This window comes from Vulpes lagopus, chromosome 3 (assembly GCF_018345385.1).
Source record: "Vulpes lagopus strain Blue_001 chromosome 3, ASM1834538v1, whole genome shotgun sequence".
Taxonomy (NCBI): Eukaryota; Metazoa; Chordata; class Mammalia; order Carnivora; family Canidae; genus Vulpes; species Vulpes lagopus.
Window position 1 is genome coordinate 68,587,880 of NC_054826.1, and position 22,666 is coordinate 68,610,545.

The window sequence follows — 22,666 nt, forward strand, 5'->3', positions numbered from 1 at the left end:
CATACCTGGTAATATTTTGGCATACGTATTTGTTTTTCAAAATACTTTTTTTTTTAGAGAGAGAGAAGAACAAGTGTAAGGGGGGAGTTGGGAGGCAAAGGCAGACGGAAAAACTTAATAAATAGTATAGGTAGATTTATTTTTTTAATTTTAAAGCTTTTATTTATTTGACAGAGAGAGAGCCAGAGAGCACAAGTGGGGTGAGGAGCAGAGGGAGAAGCAGGGAGTCCAATGGGGGACTTGATCCTAGGACCCCAAGATCAGGACTCTAGCCAAAGGCAGACACTTAACCAACTGAGTCACCCATGTGCCCCAGAGAGAGAATCTTAAGCAGACTCCATGCTCAGGGCAGACACTGATGGAGGTTCAGTCTCACAACCCCAGAGATCATGACCTGAGCCGAAATCAAGAGTTGGATGACTGAGCCACCCAGGCACTCCTCCAAATAAATCTTTAAACTATTTTTATGTTGGTACCATTCAATAGGCAATATCTATATCTATTATCTTAATGCAACCTGTACTGAAATAAATAATACACACAGAAAAGCGTACAAATCCTAAGTGTATAGCTTACTGATTTTTTCACAAATGAACCCCTAAGCGCCCAAGTTCCAGCCAAGAAATTCCCATCTAGTCATCAGTCCACTGGCAAAGGGTTGCCATTGTTTTGACATCTACCATAGATCTCTTTTGCTTATTTCCAAACTTTAAGTAACTGACTTCCTTTCACACTCAAAACTATATTTGGGGTTCATTCATGTTAAGTATATTTGCAGTCCATTGATTCCTATTGTTGTATAGTAATTCATTGATTGAATATACTATAACATGCTTATTGATTCTACTGTGGATGGACAGTTGAATTAATTCTTGGTTTTTGAGTATTGTAAGTATACCACTATAATATACTATTGCTATCATCTGGTGAACATATACACATTGGGTGGAGTGGAAGTACTAGGTCATCAAGTGTGTAAGTGTATGTTATCTTCAGCTTTAGTAGAAAGGCCAATGAATCTTCTAAAATGGTTACCAACATACACTCCCACCAGTAATTATGACAGTTCTAATTGTTGCACATTCTTATTATCAGTTAGTATGCTCTGTCTTTTCACTTTAGCCATTACGTTTAGTGGAACAGTATAATTCCTTTTAAAAAATTTTTAGATGAAATACCCATAAAATAAGATTAACCATTTTACCATTGAAAACTATACATCAGTGGTTTTTAAGCATAGTTACAATGTTATGCAATAATCACCTCTATCTAATTCCAGAACATTTTCATCAGCCCTGAGAGAAACCTTGTATGCATTAAGCAGTCACTGTCTATATTCCCTTCTAATCCCTATTTTTAAAACCCTGAAACACCTCATCCAAAATTACAACATAGGAACTGAGACAGTAGTGGCATTTCCAACTCCTGTCAGGAGCAAATGTAAAGATAACCTACACCTCCTAGTCTTTAATATGGCTGTGGACATTCTAGTTAAAACCCCAGGAAGAGAAAAAAATATTAAGATTAGGAGACTTCTTATTCAATGAAGATGATATACCTGAGTCCATAGACAAATCTGAAGTATTGATGGAAAAACTAAATCAAAGCACAGAATAGCTATAAAATGTGTAAGCATTACCCAATTCTAAAGTTAAACATTAAATAATCTTTTCTTGCACATTAAACAATCTTAGTAGAAATAAATTATTATCTAATTTCTCGATCAGGATACACAGGTTACATAGGTTATGTTCAGTTTGTCAAAATTCATCAAAATACACAATTCTCATATATACATTCTCTGTATATATTACATTTCAATAATAACTTAAAAAACTCGGATGCCTGGGTTGGCCCAGTGGTTGAACGTCTGCCTTAGGCTCAGGGGGTGATCTCGCCGTCCTGGGATCGAGTCCCACATTGGGCTCCCCGCAGGGAGCCTGCTTCTCCCTCTGACTGTGTCTGTGGCTCTCTCTGTGTCTCTCATGAATAAATAAATAAAATCTTAAAAAAAAAAAAACTAAACTGAAACAATTGTCAATTTTTTAATATACAGGTTAATAAATTAACAGATAAACTTTTATTATTAAAATGGCATTTCAAAGCAGTGGAGAAAGTGTCAATTTCTTAAAAACGACAAGGGCAATATGATCTTTTAATATGTAACAAAAATTCCAGATAAATTAATAATTTAAATATAAAAAGATAAGACAATTTAGAAAGTAGGGAAAATATTCCCAAGCAAGAGTAAAAAGTGAGAAGCCAAAAAGGAAAAAAATATTTTAACTATGTATAATATGAACAATTTTTAAAGCAAAGACACCATAATGTAGTTCTTTGCAAACTGTTGATCATAATCTAGAAGTTCCAATACCAACTTAGTGCTTTGTAACAAGTGGTTTTTCTTAACAAAATTGTACAGAAAAATACAAATATACTACATTTAGTAAAAATAAGTATTACAATGTAAATCATTTAAAAAAAATGTTTTATTCATTTAAGTAATCCCTACACCCAGGGTGGGGCTTGCCGTCATGACCCCAAGATCAAGAGTCACATGGTCTTCCAACTGAGCCAGCCAGGCAATCTTATAATGTAAATCTTTTATAGGGCAGCCCCGGTGGCGCAGGGGTTTGGCGCCGCCTGGGGTGTGATCCTGGAGACCCAGGATCGAGTCCCACATCGGGCTCCCTGCATGGAGCCTGAGTCTCCCTCTCCCTCTGCCTGTGTCTCTGCCTCCCTCTCTGTGTCTGAATAAATAAATAAGGAACAAATCTTTTATATAATGTGTATGTAAAAAAAAATAATGTGTATGTATGTGTCCGTGCACTGAATCAGGATGTAAAATGTATTGACTTCTTCATACCTATATTTGTTAAAAAAAGGGAGGAGAAATACTACCATAAAAAGGTAAAGGCAAAGGATAGTCTAGGAAAAAATTGATACTACATGTAGATAGTTAGTTACTTTTCGTAATGTAAGAGAACTTCCACAATCAACAAGAAAAGGTAAATGACTCAGTAGAAGAGTGAGAAAAAGACAGGAATGTGTTCTTTGCTTAAGTGGAAATCCACAGGTTCAAAAGCTGTTTGACTTTCCTAGAAGACAAGCAAATGAAAATAAACGCAACTTTTTAATCCACACAAATACAAACCAAAACTAAAAATGCAGAAATGTGTGCAAATTATCATGGAATATAATATTTATACTAGAGAAATGCACATTCATATTTTGAAATAATGTGCAGCTATCACTTACACATATCAATCTACTGATTGCATGGCAACAGATCCAAAATATATTAACCCATATAAACAAGTTGCAGAAAGCTGGTAGGTAAAACATTACTATTAGTTACCACTACTGCTGGGAAACAGATGTGAGGAAAAGAGGTTTTTTTGTTTGTTTATTTTACTTGATTTTATAAATATGCATATCTAAGACACGGGAACTTCAATGTACACATTCCTCTAGAAAAGATGTTGAGTAACTTTTAAGATTTATGTGCCACAACATAGGACATTCTCATTAACTAATGAGCTTCATTAAAAACAACTGATCTTTATCATTTAATTGTATCTCCTATAACTTTTCTTTTTAGGAGGCAGGAAGGGGCAGAAGGAGAGGAAGAAAGGAAATCTTCATCAAGCTCCAAACCCAGCACGAAGCCTGAAGTGGGGCTTGATCTCACAACCTTGAGATCATGACCTGAGCCAAAATCAAGAGTCAGACGCTCGGGGTGCCTGGGTGGCTCAGGTTATGATCCTGGAGTCCTAGGATCAAGTCCCACATCAGGCTCCCCAAGGGCTGTTTCTCCTTCTGCCTATGTCTCTGCCTCTCATGAATAAATAAATAAAATCTTTAAAAAAGTCAGACGACTGACTGAGCCACCCAGGTGCCCCTATATCTGATATGGCTTTTTAAAAACAAGGGGTTTGAAACATGGGGTCTATAAGTACATGAGAACATGCACTACACACTGCCAACTACTAAACCTAACCGTTAAGAAAACAATTTAATAGATTACATTTCAGTAGGGCTGGTAAGATTTTCTGTTTTCAGGAATCAACCTGGCTGAACTCTTATGTACTGTTAAATGTGATTATAAGTGTATGTGTATGTGCACAGGTGTGCACACTGAGAAAATGGTTACTCTTAGTTTCACTTGATGTTCCTAGTGAAACTAAGTGGCCAGAACAAACTGATTTACCACTATGGGGTGGGCTGGGGGGCGGGGGGCCGGGGGGGGGTGGGGTCATCTGATCCAAAGATGCCATGTAGCCTGAACTTTAGTGTCCTTTTTGAAGAGGTCATGTATATTGTGATGGGGGTTCAATGAGACCCTATGACCAAAGTTATTAGCACAGTAAGGAGGAGGTATCAGTAAGAGAGAACACTAACAATCTCATTCTAAGAGTTATAATTAAAAGAATGTTGGCTCTATTGTAATACACTCTTTACTGCAGGAACTCATTTGATCTTCACAACCCTAAGTTGTGGACCCTGTAAAAGGGGATCAGGGTTAAGAAAAATGCAAATCAAAACAGCAAAGATAACATTTTTCACTCATCAGAATAGCAAACATCAAAATGTTTGACCACCCAGACCCTTGGAGTAGGTTGTGGAGGATATATGCCCCCATCTAATGCTGGTGTAGTGCAAAATGGTATCAACCCTATGGAGGGGAATTTGGCAATAATTATCAAAATTACAAATTCAACCTCTCCCTTGACACAGCATTTTCACTGCTAAGAATCTATCCTATTTATACTTGCCCTTAATTATATATTTTGACAACTTTGCATATTTTATTTTTTTTTAACAGATTTTATTTATTTGACACAGAGACAGCACAAACAGGGGGAGCAGCCGAGGGAGAGACAGAAGCAGGCTCTTTTCTGATCAGGGAGCCTGATGTGGGGCTCAATCCCAGGACCTTGGGATCCTGACCAGAGCAGAAGGCAGATGCTCAACTGAATGAGCCACTCAGGAGCCCCAGTTTTGTATATTTTAACAAGTAATTCATAATACCTGAATGTCCACCTGTAACAGACTAATTCAACTGTGGTATATTTACGTAATACCTTGCAGCTATAAAAAAAGAATTCCGTTACTAAAATGCAGATGTCCAGGATATATTATGTTTATTTATAAAAAAAAAAGGATCTAGAACCTGCATATACAATGTTTTCTATTTTAATAAAAAGTATGGGGAATTAATATATATATTCATATTTACATAAAGAAACTCTAAAAGAATACAAAAACTAGTATGAGTGAAGGGCAGGAGGTCAAGAACGATACAGGAGCTTGGGAACTATTAAACCCAGACCTGACTAAATACTGTTTTGATTTTTTATTTCCTTTATATTTAAGCCAAAATTAAAGCGGTCTATGGAAAGATTTCTAGTACATAGGCGAAAAAAGCTAAAAGGTTATGTAGTACCAAATTCCAAACAAATTAGAATATAAAGAAAGGGTGTGGAGTACCTACACACTTGTTAATATTTGCTAATATTCAGGAAGGCTATGCAAGATTGTCAACATTTGTCGTATAGAAACTGTACTCAGTAGAATACTAGTTAATGTTCAACAATCACCAGATTGGGAACTGAGGAAGAGGAAACACTTTTGCAGGGTAGGCCAATTTTTGTGGTATAAATACTTCCACCATAGTGGATTGTAAATTATCAGTATGACACCTGAGCCGGAGTTAGGAAGAAATGCACTTAATTACTGACCTGGAAGGAGGAGACTCCGTCCTACCACCGAGTGTACCATCCCAAACTACTACATGAAACAGGCTCCAGTAACTACATTATGAATTTTTATTTTTTACTGAAGATTTCCTTGACTTTTAATCAAGGAAAATCTGCTTAGATGTGGTGTATTCCCGAATAACCACTTTGAATCTCAAAATATTTGTTAACATCTACCTTTCTTAAAGAGATGCCATCTCTCTGAAGGAAGTGAAGTGTTTCACAAATATTGGAATGGTGGCTGTTTCACTCCCTCAAGCAGCATATATACACTCTAGTGACCCAAACTCATGCCACCTGCCACTGGTGTCTCATCTCTTCCTCCTCTACCACCCCAAAAGTGCCCAAGCGTATCATTTAAAGGACACTAATTCAATATCTCCCAGTTCTCTGTGTGCACTCTATAGTAGTCACAAGGCTCTATGTTGCTCTGGGCCTCTCTTACTCCTGAACCAACAGGAATGTTGATCACCTTAGATCAGATCTGGGTCCAATAGTTGACAAGTACCCTGTTTTCTCATTTCTCCACATTCTTGTCGTAGTAATACTCACACCCACTCTTGAATGAGCTCAAATGGTATTGACCAAAGTGGTATTTTTATTCTGAAACGCTGAGTATGCCCTTTGGACAGAATCTGACTGTCGCCTCTCCCAACACTCACATTCCATACATGTTGTATTTCCTGTGTCAAGAAACAGCTGCTCAGATCCCATGGAAAAGCCTTTCAAAGCATGTACAGAGACATATGGTACACGAGACTAGACCTTTACTGCAGGCAGATCAGTTTCTCAATTTGTCTTTCCTTTCTTTTTTTCCTTTCTTTTTTTTTACCATCTCCACCCCAGTAATCTTTTTTAAAACACTTTTTCCCTAATAGCCCTCCTCAGGAAATTTTAATTCCACAGATATAGTATGTGGTACCATCATAATAGCTAAATTTATTTTTTTTCACCCTCTACTCGCAACCAAGGACCAATCTTTATCACCTTTGAGGATTTAGAAAAACTAACATGTAGAAGGGCTGCCTGGGTTATGCAAGTCTGACTCTTGATTTCGGCTCAGATCACGGTATCTCACAGTTGTTAAGATCGAGCCCTATGAGAGACAGGAAAACTGGCTCCTCGTGGACAATAAAGTCTGCTTCTTCCCTCTGTCCCTCCCCCCACTCATTCTCGATCTCTCTCAAATAAATAAATAATAATTAAAAAAAACTAACATGTAAAAGACAAGGAGCAGCCTGCAAATCATACCTGATTAGAAGTGATACCTACAGGACCTTATGTTCTCAACCTGAAAATTAAGTGTTTGGAGAAAAAATTCAGGAGAACCACTGGTAGCTCCATTCATGTTGACTCTGATGATGCAATCATGCCAGATACAGTATTTGACCTCCCACATTCCCACAGATGCATGCAGGTCAGCTCCTGCTCTGCACAACTGCTTTCGAACAAACCCAAATTGAAATAAAAAAAAAAAAGATAAACCAGCCATTCACCAAAGCTAAAATAAACTTTTAACACACACACAAATCCTCCCTCAAAGGGGATTTGCAAGTTACCTTATATTCCTACAGCAGTAAAATTGTTTAGCTCTTTTCCTTTTTTAGGCATAAAGAGCTCACATACCCTACCAAGTTTTTAGCCCTAATATTTGAGCTTTGCCTCTGTTCTGCTTCTCCAGCTTGCCTATATCTGCCCTGTAAGATGTTCAAAGTTCATAAAAAAGGTGGGCAGGGGGTGGGGGGATCTAAGGGACTGAGTCTGCACTTGTCCCACTTGTCCTACCTTGGCGCCATAAAACCTCATGGCTCTTCCTTGCCTGGGCTGAAGAAAAGACATCCAAGAGTCCTTAAGAGTTGCTTTCCGCTCGATCCACCAGATCCAGCCTTCTTTTCTATTCTAATTTTTTTACTCCTATTCTCCAACAAAAACTCCACCCTCATTTGGCCACAGGGTCTCAGAATCCAAATTAAATCCTTTAACTTGAGGGTGGGGCAGAGGAAGGGAAGCATATTATTAGAGGGAGGGACAACTTCTATTTAATCCAAAAACTTGTTGATTGTAGATTGGTTCTGAATGTACACAAAACTGACCTAAGAACCATACCTCTCTAGTCTCAGGGGTCCTTACTCCTAACGTCTTCCTCTGGAGCTTTGAGCCAGTACAATTCCTTCTGAGTCAAAAAGGCTAAAAAAAACCCTCTCAGACCCCCAATTTGCCTCAAGCAATCATCCTATCAGATTCCCTCCTCATTCAAACATCTTAAATGGCTAACTCAAATCCCATCATTCCTTAACCTGCTCTTTCTTTTGTAGGCCTCCAAAGAGAGTCTCAACTGAAACTCTAAAATCTGGGACTCCCTTGGTACTCCCTTCTTCTCTGTCTGTCCCCAGGTGGTAGGTGTGTCCCCCTGAGCCTCCAATTTAGAGGATTCCAAAGCCAAACCCACTGCCTATTCATTCTTCACCTTTTCCATGAACAACCTTACCCATGCTTGAAGTTCATAACCAACTCTTGTGAACAGAGTAATTTCTTCTTTATACTTTTTGAGTACCTTGTTTCCTATATTTCTCAGAATGGGGCTTTATTGGAATCAGAAAAACATTGGCTACTTTTCCTGTTCCATCACTTACCAACCATGTGGCCTAGAGTAAGTCCTTGCTCTATGAAGCCTCCTTGAACCTCAGTTCTCTTAAAATAAATCAGGACTAGAAAGCAAGTTTATTGTGAAGAATAAATGAAATAAGGTATTTATACACATTGTTGGGCCCTACTACATGTGGAAATGATCTATTGACGGGGTAAAAACCTATTAGGTAGTTCTTTTTTGCTACAGGTCCTTCAACATAGAGCAAAACCTACTAATTGCAGTCTCAAATTCACAATTAAGAAAAAAGAATATTTATTAGTAGTTATTATTAATATATTGAGCATTGACTACTTAAGAGGCATTATCATTAACATTTTATCAGAATGCTCTCCTTTGCTTCTACTAAGTGTAAGAGTATTTCCATTCTCCTGATAAGGTTTAGAAAGGTTAAGTAACTAGGCAAAGTCAAATCAATACTCTCAGAGCCAGAATCAAACCAGAGGTGTCTCTTTCGAGAACTTAGTGTTTAACCCCAAGGCACTGCTCTTTAATAATTAACATTTATGATGAATTCCATTTGTTACTAATTTTTAGTAATGTTTACTGACCTAAGATTACCACAGATGCTTAAAACATAAAAGAACAACTCAATTCCTATGATTGTTTCTTTTCTTAGACTATGTGAATTATTGTTTTTCTGAACCCACTGGCCTACTTTCATTCACCTGTTTTTAAGTTGTAACAGTATTGCATTGCTATGCAAAATACTACCACCTTTTGTGCAAATTCAGTATGTGTACACAGGGTTCATACCAGGTTATGAAGGAGAGGTGAAATTAGAATCCAATTTACAATCCAACTCTTGAGGATATGATCAGAGGTCACTATTTTCTCTCTAATGTTCCCTAGACTATAAGCCTCCTTACTTTTGGATAAATCAGATTTATCTTTTTCCTAACTTTTTATTCAAAAATTTCAGTTTCATATCACTAGAAGGCTCATTGAAAACTTTTTTTTTTTTTAATTTTAAGTAGGCTCCATGCCCAATGTGGGGCTTCAACTCACAACCCTGCGATCAAGAGTTGCATGCTCTAACTCAGTCAGTCAAGTGACCAAAAACTTATAGGTATCAAATAATACCCCAAAGTGAAGTTCCACATTAACTTTTAAAAAATAATGAAAAGAATACAAAAATTGCCAATTATCTAATTCAATCAGACAAGAGTCAATCACACTAATTTTACAAATGCAATTTATATGCACTCACAACCTGTCAAGTTTCATGATGGAAGGTAGGCTCCAAATACCTTTTTTTTAGGGCATTTAAATGCTCAAGATTTCAGGAGCCTGGTCTTATGACAAATCCTGTTTTCCACTAGGGTTTAGCCTCTATCAAGTCATTTTGCCTGGAATGCTCCCTCATGATCAAAGATAAATTCAAGGACCTTGCCTTACCCAACTCCATCCAGGAGGCCATCAGATAACTAGTTAATTCATGATTCTACAAAGTACTAATAAAGATTTCAATTTTCTTTCTTTCTTTCTTTTTCTTTCTTTCTTTCTTTCTTTCTTTCTTTCTTTCTTTCTTTCTTTCTTTCTTTCTTTCTTTCTTTTTTTTCAATTTTCATTCTTTCCAATATTGCTCATGTGACTTTGGCTCTCAATCCCTTCCTCAATGTTTCCCTTTAAGAAGAAAAAATAAGAGCAGCCTGGGTGGCTCAGCGGTTTAGCGCCACCTGCAGCCCAGGGCGTGATTCTGGAGACCGGGGGTCGAGTCCCACATCAGGCTCCCTGCATGAAGCCTGCTTCTCCCTCTTCCTCTCTCTCTCTCTGTCTCTCATTAATAAATAAAATCTTTAAAGAAAAAAGAAGCGTCTATTTATGTCTAGGCTTTCTAAGAACATTAGCTCCAAGAATACTGAGTATTTATTTAGCACTTAGCTGGTGATGCTATGCACAGAGAAATTTACACATTCCTAACAGAAAAATCAGTGAACATTCTAGAGTCAAAGTATCAAGATCTGTAAATCTTTCCCTTCTAGATGCCTCCCCACAGGCTATAACAAACTCCTGTCTTTTCTATCTAAAGAAAACAAAACCCTCCATCCCTCCATAAGTATTTAGCTCTCACCCTCTATCTCACTGCACCATTTTACAAAAAATGACCTTGAAATAATTGTCTGCAATCCCTATCACACACTCTTCAGCCCACTATAATTAGGCTTCTGCTGCCACCACCTCATTGAAACTGCCCAAGCCTCACCAGTGAAGTCCCAATTGTCAAATTCAATGGACAGCCAGAATATGTTCTGATACTATTGCTCACATCTTCAAACTTGTCCCTTCAATTCTCAACACATAATTTCCAGTCTCCTTTGCTGGCTTTTCTGCCCACTTATACCATGTTTTCTTTTGCCTTCCCTCCAGGCTCCCCACTAATCTAGAAGTAGGCCTCCAGTCTACACCTATTTGCTGATGATTCCCACAGCAAGTCATTCACCACCTGGACATCTTCATTAGACAATTAAAACTCAACCACATTTAAAAGTTAATGAGTTATCTCTATCTCAACCCTGCTTTAACCCCAGAACTCCCCAGGCATCTCCTTGTTAGCTTCCTACATTCAACATCCAAATTCAGCCAATGAATTCAGCGGTCTTACTTGAAACCTCTTCTTTTCATCCTGTGTTCTTCATTCCTACTGCCTTTGCCTCAATGTTCATTCCACAAATATTTATTTAGAAGAATATCCATAGCATGCTGTAGGCATGGTTAATGGGAGAGTTAACATGAGAGGTACCAGTTCTTATGAACAGTACATTTTAAAAAATCTTATTAATTTTTGTGAGGCAGAGAGAATGGGAGGGGCAGAGGCAGAAGGAGAAGTGGACTCCCTGCTGAATGGGGGGGAGAGGGGGGCAGCCAACTAGAAGCTAGTTTCCAGGATCCTGAGATCATGACCTGAGCTGAAGGTAGCCACTTAATTGACTGAGCTACCCAGACACACCTGGACATCACATTCTAATAAATGTTAGGTAATAAGCATTTTCAGAACCTAATCTTTCACCTACTTCTCCTAGGGGATTAACCTCAGAATTGGGACTGGTTTCTAGTCTGTAGGATTCCCAAACCGTCATATACTGTAATTCTAAGAAAGCACTGTCTAATGGAAATACAATTGTGGGCTACAGAATTAATTTCAAAAAGTGTTTAGGAGGTATATTTCTTAAAAGTAAAAAGAAACAGGTGAAATAAATTTTAATATATTTCTTTTTAGGGCACAATATAAAAATATAATTTCAATACGCAATATAAAAATTAATATTTTGCTTTTTCTATATTAAGTCTGAGAAATGCAGTGTACATTTTATACTTATTGCAAATTAATTCATAGTTAAATTTTCAATGGTTAAAGAAAAATGCAGTGGTAACTGAAGCAAAGCTGTGTTTGATAAAAAATATTTTACTTTAATTCGGTTTTAAATTTTAAATCCATTAAAATTAAATAAAATCAGTTTCTTAGCCTTAACACCCAAATTTCAAGTATCAGATATGCAGTTATTTACAGAGATCATTTTAAATGCAAATCTCATTGCTTTAGGCTGCATTCCACAAGCACCTGGCTAAACATCAACATCACCTTAGGAGTTTTTAGAAAAGGAAATTCTAAAATAGCCCCAGCAAAGTTTCCTGAGTCTGAAGGTAGAAACTCCATTAAGAATCAAAGAGCAGTGTGGTAAGGGATTTGGAACCACTAACCACCAGAACAAAATTCACATTTTTCAGTACAACAAGGAATCTGTCCAAGATCCTACCCTTGGCCAAATTTTACAGAATGCATCTTGCAACAGCAGTATCCTCAGACCAGCCCCACCCCCAGCCTTGCTTCCCCCAAGGCTATTTTGAACTGCCCAGTCCTTTCTTGAGCAGCCGCTTGAAGGTAGAATGCCCTTTCGCCCTACAATCTGCCCCACATCGATTTTGCCCAAAAAACACCTAGAACTAGAAGAAAGGTATCTGTAAGAAAAAATCAACTATTTTTAACAATTCCCCAGCTGGTAGACTCAAGTATTTCTTATCCCCTAGCCAGGATCAGATAAAAGTGAACACTCCTTCCTTTACTATCTAGGCACAGATATTGATCATAGCAATTGATTGTACCTACTTATCTGTTTGCACTACTGTCTCTTCATCCTGGACTTTAGTCCTCAGAGGAGAGATCTTGGTGATTGTTCTCTAGGCTCACAGTTGTGTTTCTTTTTGGGAACAAACGGGAAAATCTAAGTATTCGATAGATATTAGATAGTATCAGGAAATCTTAATAATGGTATGATTGTATGGTAGGATTAACCTTAAAGATGATAACCTGCAACTTTCCAATGGTTCTTGTGCACACAAAAAGTCAAATATTGGATTATGATAATGGACATAGTGGTGTTCGTTGCATTATTTTCTCAACCTGTTTTCTGCTTAAAATATTTATTTAAAAAGCTGGATGATTATCATAAGAATAAGTATACAAATGAATTTATAAGAAAAAACAAAACAAAACAACAACAACAACAACAACAAAAAACCCAAAAGAGAAGAAAAACCACAGGGTGGTTTAAACTGAGTTTAATTGACCAATTTAGATTTATTGATTTGTAAATATTATTTTAGAATAAGGAATAGTTCTTCCTTTCTAAATGCTAAATTTTCAAATGCTTGTTTTCAGAAGGTGGCTCTTCTAGAAAGAGATACCTCAACTGGCAGAACTGGTTAGGAAAAGTTAATTTAGATAAACTTGTTCTAGATTTTCCTTGCCTCCCGCAAAACAGTCTCCAGGACCTCATGTACACCTTTCTCCTTAACCAGAGTTCTGGTATTCTACTACCTTATGTCTCTTTTTTAATTTAAATTTATTTTTCTTAAGATTTTATTTTTATTTAATTGACAGAGAACAAACAGGGGAAGCAGCAGGCAGAGGGAGAGAGAGAAGCAGGCTCCCAGAGGAACAGGAAGCACAACATGGGGCTTGATCCCTCCTATCATGACCTGAGCCAAAGGCAGACACTTAACCGACTGAGCCACACAGGTGCCCCCTTACTCCCCTATTAATACATGATTCAGCCTTGGCAAGTCAAGAAGAGAAACCCAGATAAGCACTTACAATCAAAATCATGAAGCTAAGAGGTACTACACACCAATACAAATTCCCATCATGAGCATACTCCTTTTTTCGTCTTATTTCCATAAAATAAGTACAATGATGGAAATTTCACCCTTTTTCCATCTTTTAGAAGAATTTAAAAAAATATATTTTGTTTATTCATTTGAGAGAAAAAGAAAGGGCAGGGGTAGGGAGAGGGAGCAGCAGACTCCCCACTGAGCAGGAAGCCTGACATGGGACTAGATCTAGATCCCAGGACCACAGGATTATGACAGGATTATGACCTGAGCAGAAGGCAGACTAACAGACTGAGCCACCCAGGAGTCCCAGAAGTTAACAATTTTAAAATATTTCCAGATTTAGATATTTCCTTAATAAAGAAAAGGAATTTAAAAACCATATACAAGAATGTTTAGGGAAGATTGTGTAATTTGTATTGTTTAACAGCAAATATTTCAAAAACAATACAAGACTAGGTGAATAAAGTATGGTATGATACATACTTTTTGCCATGAAACGGCAAAAGATCCAAAATGCTTCATGAAAAGACCAGTTGAAGAGGAATATATGATACAGTTTTCTGGGTGTGTATGTGTATGTAGGGACGGTTGAGGAGAAATCTCTAAGTGTAGGTTTAAAACATCTGAAGAGGGGCACTTGGCTGGCTAAGTCAGTAGGACATGTGATTCTTGATCTTAGGGTTGTGAGTTCAAACCCCATGTTGGGTGTATAGACTATTTAAAAATAAAATAATAGGGACGCCTGGGTGGCTCAGCGGTTTAGCACCTGCCTTCAGCTCAGCGCATGATCCTGGAGTCCTGGGATGGAGTCCCATATCATGCTCTCTGCATGGAGCCTGCTTCTCCCTCTACCTGTGTCTCTGCCTCTCTCTCTGTGTGTCTCTTGTGAATAAATAAAATCTTTAATAAATAAATAAATAAAATAAAATAATAAAATAAAACATCTGAAGAAATACCCAATAAAGAAGTCCTGAGGTTATTCCTGTGAAATAAAAGAGATAGGGAAGAAGGGAGAAAGAAGATGGGAATTGTAACTTTTAGCACTTTGATATTTTAATTTTTTCAACTAGTATCTGTTCTTTTTATAATAAAGATTTTTAATTATAAATGCATGGAGCACCTGGGTGGCTCAGTCAATTGAGCCTCAGACTCTTGATTTAGGCTCAAGTCATGATCTCAGGGTCCTGGGTAAATAGCCCTATGTTAGGCTCTGAGCTCAGCACAGTCTGCTTGTCCCTCTCTTCTGAAACTCCCTCTCAACTAAATAAATACCTGCAACTCCCTCTCAACTCTCTCTCAAATAAATAAATTAAATAAATAGATTATAAAGGCATACAAAGCTGAAATAAAATCCAGAAAACTACATCTGCCAAAGTCCAGTATTAATTTTCTACAAAAAGATGTTTCGTTTCATTATTAATAAATAAAAATAAGGACCTAAATTGATTTTTTTCCCCAACGACTACAATGCAGATGGACAACAAGTACTGGAAGAGGTGCTAATCATTTTTATTATTATTTATTTATTTTTAAGATTTATTTATTTATTCATGAGAGACATTGAGAGAGAGGCAGAGGGAGAGGCAGGCAGGCTCTCTGCAGGATCCTGATGTGGGACTTGGTCCCAGAAATCCAGGATCATGCCCTGAGCAGAAGGCAGATGCTCAACCACTGAGCCACCTAGGTGTCCCCCCTATTATTATTATTTTTTAAGTAGGTTCCACAACCTGAGGACCCTGAGAGATTAAGAGTCAGATGATCTACCAGCTAACGCAGCTAGATGCCCCAGTGCTAATCATTATTAACCATCAAAGAAATGCAAATAAAAAACAAAATGAGAGATCACCTCCATGAGATAGCAGCATTATTCACAACAGCCAAGGTAAGGGAACAACCTTAGTGGCTCTGGACAGATGTAAATGTGTATGTGTATGTATATGTGAATACATGTATACACACACACACACAGGGATATTATTCAGTCTTAAAAAGGAAATCCTGTCATTTAAAACAACATGGATGACCCTTATGAATATTATGCTAAGTGAATTTTGAAAGAGAGAAAGACGAATATTGCATGGAAACACTTATATTTGGAATCTAAAATCTTAAAATGGCAAATTCACAGAAACAGTACAAAAGTGATTGTCAGGGACTGGGGGGTAGAGGAAATAGGGAGAGGTTGGTAAGAAGGGTAGAAACTTTCAGTTATAGGATGAAAAAAGTTTGAGGATCCAATATACAACATGGTGACTATGATTGATAACACTGCATTGTATAATTAAATTTGCTAAAGGAATAGAATTTAAATATTCTCACTAAAAACGAAAAAAAAGGTAAATTTGTGAGGTAATAGATGTGTTACTATGATGGGGGGAATCCTTCCATAATGTGTACATATACCAAATTACTAAACTACACACTATTTAGTGTGTAGTGTTTAGATATTTATCATACAAATCTGTCAATTTTACCTCAATAAGGCTGAAAAACAAACCTCAGTGATAATTTTTAAATTAAATTAATATAATCAATTTAAAAATTAGATTGACAATAATAATAACATCTGGTTGTGTGTGTTAATGTGTGTGTTTAAGATTTCATTTGTTTATTTAACAGGGATAGAGAGCATAAGCAGGGGGAGCAGCAGGAAGAAAGAGGGAGAATCAGCTCCTGCCCAGGTGCTCTGAATCTATGTCTTTTATTTTTTTTTAATGTCTTTTAAATTAATAGAGGAAAAGAGAATAAAATAGAAAAATAACCCATTTAGCCTGCCAGCACCAAACATTTATTATTACAATGTGTCTAATAAAATATAGTCACTACCTAAAAGAAATGCCACAGATTATGTAAATAAAACAAAGTCTAAATTAAATGATTTACTGTCCATAAGGGACACTCCTAAAGGAAAGTGACTTGAAACTCAAAGGATGGGCAAAAATATTCCAGAGAAATATAAACAAAAATGGGATGGATATCCTTCTATTTTAAATTTAAATTTTTAATAATTATTTCCATCTATAAATTTAAAAATTGAACCAAGAGTAACAAGTTTATCACATCTAGATATTATTGGGGTGACTGGGTGGCTCAGTCAGTTAAGTGAGTGCTTTTGACTCAGGTTATGATTCCAGAGTCCTGGGATTGAGCCCCTGCAATGGCTCCCACGCTTCTCCCTCTCCTCCTGCTTGTGCTCTATCTCTCTCTCAAATAAATAAATATAATCTTAAGAAAAAGACATACACTCTATCTTAAATACACTACTGAGTCCCTTCATGGCTTTAAATATTATTCTTAAATCTATATTTCTCAATTTATTAAAATCACAATGGAGATTTACATAAATTGACACAAACAGGATATATTAATATGAAAAGAACCAAGCTGCAAAGAAGCAACATAAGAGGGTGGCCCTGGTGGCTCAATGGTTTAGCACCGCCTTCAGCCCAGGGTGTGATCCTGGAGACCTGGGATGGAGTCCCAGGTCTGGCTCCCTGCATGGAGCCTGCTTCTCCCTCTGCCTGTGTCTCTGCCTCTCTCTCTCTCTGTATCTCTCATGAATAAATAAATAAAATTTTTAAAAAAGAAGTAACATAATAGTCTAATTGTTATAAAATAATAAATGTTACTACAGTCATAGGACACTTACCATATAACACAGTTGTTAATAGTAGATCTATGTGGATGAGCTAGGGAGAAGTAAATTGTCCACTACAATTAAATTTACAGTTAAAGAAAAAGACAATTTTATTTAGAGCTTGAACTCATGGTCCTGAGACCAAGACTTGCATGCTCCTTTGACTAAAGCCAGCCAGGTACCTCAAGAAAGATACTCTTAATCTTAATAAGTGTCTAGAAAGTGATCTATGTGGGGGCACCTGGGTGGCTCAATTAGTTAAGCATCTAACTCTTGATTTTGGCTCAGGTCATGATCTCAGGGTTGTGAGATGGAGCAGGTGTATGGCACCTAACTCAGCCGGAAGCCTGCTTGAGATTCTCTCCCTCTCCCTCTGCCCCTCCCTGGTATGCAAGGATGCATGCTCTCTCTCTCAAATAAATAAATAAATCTTAAAAGAAACAAAGAATGTCATCTTCTTTGACACATTGTTTGGAATAAAACCCCAGCATGACTGTTATCATCGTTTTATGTATTTCATAGTGGAAACAAAATGTTGCAGAAAAAAATGAAGGAGAATGCTCAAATGTCTCAGTGGTTGAGTGTCTGCCTTCAGTTTACGGCCAGATATGGGGATTCTGCATTGGGCTCCCTGTGGGAAGCCTGCTTGTGTCTCTGCCTCTGAGTGTGTGTGTCTCTCATGAATAAATAAATAAAATCTTACAAAAAAAAAAAATGAAGGCATTAGAAAAAACTTCATTGACGTTATAAGTCATTACTACCTTAAGGAAGAAGGCACTTCATTTCCCTCCATTCTGTTATGTATCTCTTTTGACAGTCACCACACACAAATTCAAATCTGGGACTATATTACCTTTTAATTCTTCATAAACACCTTAAACGTCATGGAATACAAATCCAATTAAGAAACACAGGAATAGGGACACCTGGATGGCTTAGCGGTTTAGCGCCTGCCTTCGGCCCAGGGCGTGATCCTGGAGACCTGGGATCAAGTCCCACATCGGGCTCCCAGCATGCAGCCTGCTTCTCACTCTGCCGCTCTCTCTGTGTGTGTTTTTCACAAATAAATAAATAAAATCTTAAAAAAGAAAATAAAAAAGAAACACAGGAATAGTGATGTCTGGGTGGCTCAGTTGGTTAAGTTTTTGCCTTCAGCTCAGGTTCATGATCTGAGTCCTGGGATGGAGCCCTGTGCCCCTGGGCTGCACGGGCAAGGAGTCCGTTTCTCCCTCTCCATCTCCTTGCACTCATGCTCTCTTTCACTCTCTCTCTCTCTTTATCAAATAAATAAATAAATATAAATCTTTTAAAAAAAAGAAAAGAAACACAGGAATAAAAATATAAATCATCAAAATATATATATATATATGTATATATATATATATATAAATCATCAGAAAGGGACACAGTTCCCAAAAAACTGGTGTCATACAATAAAACAGAAAATTGCTACACTTTAATATCATACAACTGAGGATGGCTGTAAAGACTGACAGAACTGAGTATAAGGCTTTTAATAAAACTAAACAAAAATAACACCAGAAAAAAGTCTGCCAGTCTGAACACTGAGATCTGTTACCGCTGAATTTTTCTCACCTCTCTTTTATGAATTTCAAAGTCACAACCTGACCTTAAAATACCGCTCTTCTGTACCTTGCTGGAAAGCTGCCAGGGAAACTTTTGTGGCCTGTTCTTAAAGCCATTTTGATGCTTTGCTAACCAGCAAATGAGACGACAGCCATGGAAACTAACAGGACTTTTGAAAACACGAGGCTCCAGGCAGGAAGAAGCCTCAGCAGATGTTGTTATACATTTGGACATTAATAATTAAGCAATTCCTACAAGGCCCCTTGGTATTATACTTGCAAAACTGATTCAAACAAATCAGCTTGGGAAGGAGCAATCACTGGAACTGGATTAAATATGGTAAACAAAGGATCCTTGGCAGGAGTGAGTGTACTTGGCCAGTAAAAACTGAAATAACATCTAAGACCTGCTAACTCTAACAATTAATTGGAAAACAAAGAAAAGAATAAAGTTTGGGCAAGTAATAAATTTATGACAATGTTACAAGTTACTACAAGGGAAGAAAATTTCGACATTCTAAATGAACAAAACAATGTGGTAATAATTTTACAATACAAATAACCATGCTATACATCATAAACACAGTGTTACATGACAAGTATATCTCAATAAAGGTGGAGAAAAAATAAATTTGAAAATTTTTGAATGAAGTTCAGTATTTTTTGTATACTAAAATAAATATAAGAACATAAAATGAGTTTGTTAGAACTATTTTATTGTTTCATGGAAATATTTCAGAAACCATGGAAATAAAGACAACTATCAAATTCATTTGAAAAAAATGTCTGAAGAGTAAAGGCTAAAATTCTAGGAAGAAGTGTTGAAATTATTTGAAATGCAACAGGCAGCAAATCTTAAAACAATACAACGACTCGACCAGCACATGCAATAATCTCCTTTACACATCCCAAGAAAAAGTCACCTTGAGATAAACTTACACAACATTATGTTTAGTCCTAAAAAGTAAGAACTGACAGGTCTGGCATTTTTAGATTATATACATTGAAGTTCCACACACCTTACCCTTTTGCCTGGGATGCTGGCTGAGTTTTAAAAATTATGCAACAGATACACCAGAGGCTAAACATGCTCTGATATAAAACTCTTACTATACAAGCTTAGTAGTTAAGTAAGCTATGAAGTGACCATCTGTGTTTTCTGCTTAAGCAGATGAGAGGATCTCAAGGTTAGAAGAGATCTTCAAGGGCATGGAATCCACTTCCTTACACCAGGACCAATCTCTGCATTACCTCTATTAAGTGATTCATCAACCTTTGCTTACATACTCGAAGTGACAAGAAACTAGACAGTCCAATATGCTGTCTCTTCCTATCCAACACTTATCAGTCTTATTTTTATGCTTGGAACCTGACATGGCAAGTCTTCCTTAACCCTTCAGTTAACCATTAGTAATGCATTGTAACCCATAGGATAAAATAAATAGCTCTGAATCCATACTGATATAATAAATAATTGAATTAATAAATAAGAGGGGGAAGAGGGACAGTGCTTTCTTAAAGTACAATTTCCATTAATAGATGGGGAAGGATGGTAGAAAATGGCCATTTTCTAAGCACCGTACTAATAATTGTTCAAAGCAAGAATTACCTATGAATACTAAAATTAGTAGGTACAGGTGCCTGGGTGGCTGGCTCAGTCAGTTAAGCATCCAACTCTTGATACTGGCTCAGGTCATGAGATCCTGAGATCTCAGGATTGTGAGATCGAGCTCTGTGTTGGCTCCCACTGGGTGTGGAGCCTGCTTAAGATTCTCTCCTCCCTTCACGACTCACTCCCCTCTAAAACATAGTGTCCAAGTATCTCCCCATATGACATTTTTTAACTACAAAGGGAAACGGCAATTTTACAGAGAAGAATCCTGACAGACACTTAAGCCAAGAGATCAAAGTTAATTCAGACATGAGACCTGATATGATACACTGAGAAAGGCACACAGCTTCTGTGGCTTCTTGCCAAAAATGCATATCTTGAATTTAATCAAGAGGGAGCATCAAACAACCTAATACAAGCAATATTCTATAAAATAACTGAAAGGGATTTTTCAAAAGTCCCAATGCCACAAAAGACACTGAAACACTATTACACTCTGGAGACTAAGGAGATATGACAACTAAATATGATGAAAGATCTTAAATTGAACCCTGAAGCCCCCCAAATAAGGACATTAGTGGGGAAACTGGACAAATTTGAATTAGGTCTTCAGAACAGTAAATGATATTCTGTAAATGTTAATGCCTTTGTTTTGATCCAGGGTATGTAAGACATTATCATTTGGTGGTGTTACTCAACATCACTCTTCATTAGAGAAATGCAAATCAAAATTTCAACGAGATACCATCTCACACCTGTCAGAATGGCTAAAACCAAGACTACATGATACAACAGGTGTTGGCGAGGATGTGGAGAAAATGGAACTCTGTAGTTCTATTGGTAGGAATGCAAACTGGTACAGGGACTGGAAAACAGTAAATTAAAAAATAGAACTATTCTACAATCCAACAATCGTGCTACTGGGTATTTACCAAAAAAATACAAAAACACAATTCACAGGGAATACATGTGCCCCTGAATTTGTAGCAGCATTATTTACAATAGCCAAATTATGGAAGCAGCACAGGTGTCCATTGATTGATGATGAATGGATACAGAGGATGTTATATAAATACATACATACAATGGAATACTATTCCCTCTTATAAAAGAATGAAATCTTTCCATTTGCAACATGATAGAGCTAGAGTATAATGCTGTGTGAAGTACATCAACAGAGGAAGACAAACACTATATTATTTCACTCATGTGCAACTTAAGAAAGAAAACAAACAAAGGGGGGGAAAAAGAGAGAGAGACAAACCATGGAACAGCCTCTTAATTATAGAGAACAAACTTGGTTTTCAGAGGGGAAGTGAGTGGGGTGGGAGGGTTAAGTGATAGGGATTAAAAAGAACCCATAACATTTAGCACTTGGTCATGTATAGATTTGCTGAATCACTGTATTAGACACCTGAATCTAATAGAACACTGTATGTTAACTATAATGGAATTTAAAAATGAAACCCTTGGGGATATTGATAAACTCTTTGTATCATTTTTGTAATAGTCTTACAAATTAGAAATGACATTTAAATGAAAAGTCAAAAAAATGTACTTGTCATAGCTTAGAGCCCATTCTCTTCTCCCCAAGACTTTTTTATACCCTCAAGGCTTTACTGGAAATTTACACAGAAGGAATAGTATTACAATGTTTCGAGTGCTACTCACTGCTCTTTAATCACAATGGAAAGGTTTGCATTTTTTATTTTAATTAAAATTTCTTTGATTTTATTATATTTTCATTTCGTGGCAGGGGAGGGAGAAACTGGCAGATAAGGAAAATGAGAAGACACCAAATCATTTACTCAGGGAAAACTAATATGTAGTCTGTGAGATCCCTTTTCCTGTATATAAATATATTTGATGGACTGTACTTTTATTTTAAAAAATTTATTTATTTATGATAGTCACAGAGAGAGAGAGAGAGGCAGAGACACAGGCAGAGGGAGAAGCAGGCTCCATGCACTGGGAGCCCGACGTGGGATTTGATCCCGGGTCTCCAGGATCGCGCCCTGGGCCAAAGGCAGGCACCAAACCGCTGCACCACGCAGGGATCCCTGGACTGTACTTTTAAAAGAAAAATGAGATCTATAGCATGTCATTTTGTAACCTATTTTTTTCACTGAAAAAAATACAGTTACATCTCCCTTCTCTTAAGACTGAAAGTAGACATGCTTACTTCTAAGACTCTAAGCCAAACTGCTCTCCAGAAAGATAGTACCAATTTACTTCTTTTTTCAGAGTTACCAAGTGTCCCATTTTAATGCAAATTTCTCATTATTTACTAATCTTGTCCTTTTACCTATC

General features: G+C 37.1%; 1 protein-coding gene across 5 annotated transcripts in view; it reads right to left on the reverse strand.

Annotated features, from left to right (window-relative positions):
- TET1 (tet methylcytosine dioxygenase 1) overlaps positions 1 to 22,666 on the reverse strand; it is a 143,022-nt gene that overhangs the window by 60,069 nt on the left and 60,287 nt on the right. The window lies entirely within an intron of this gene.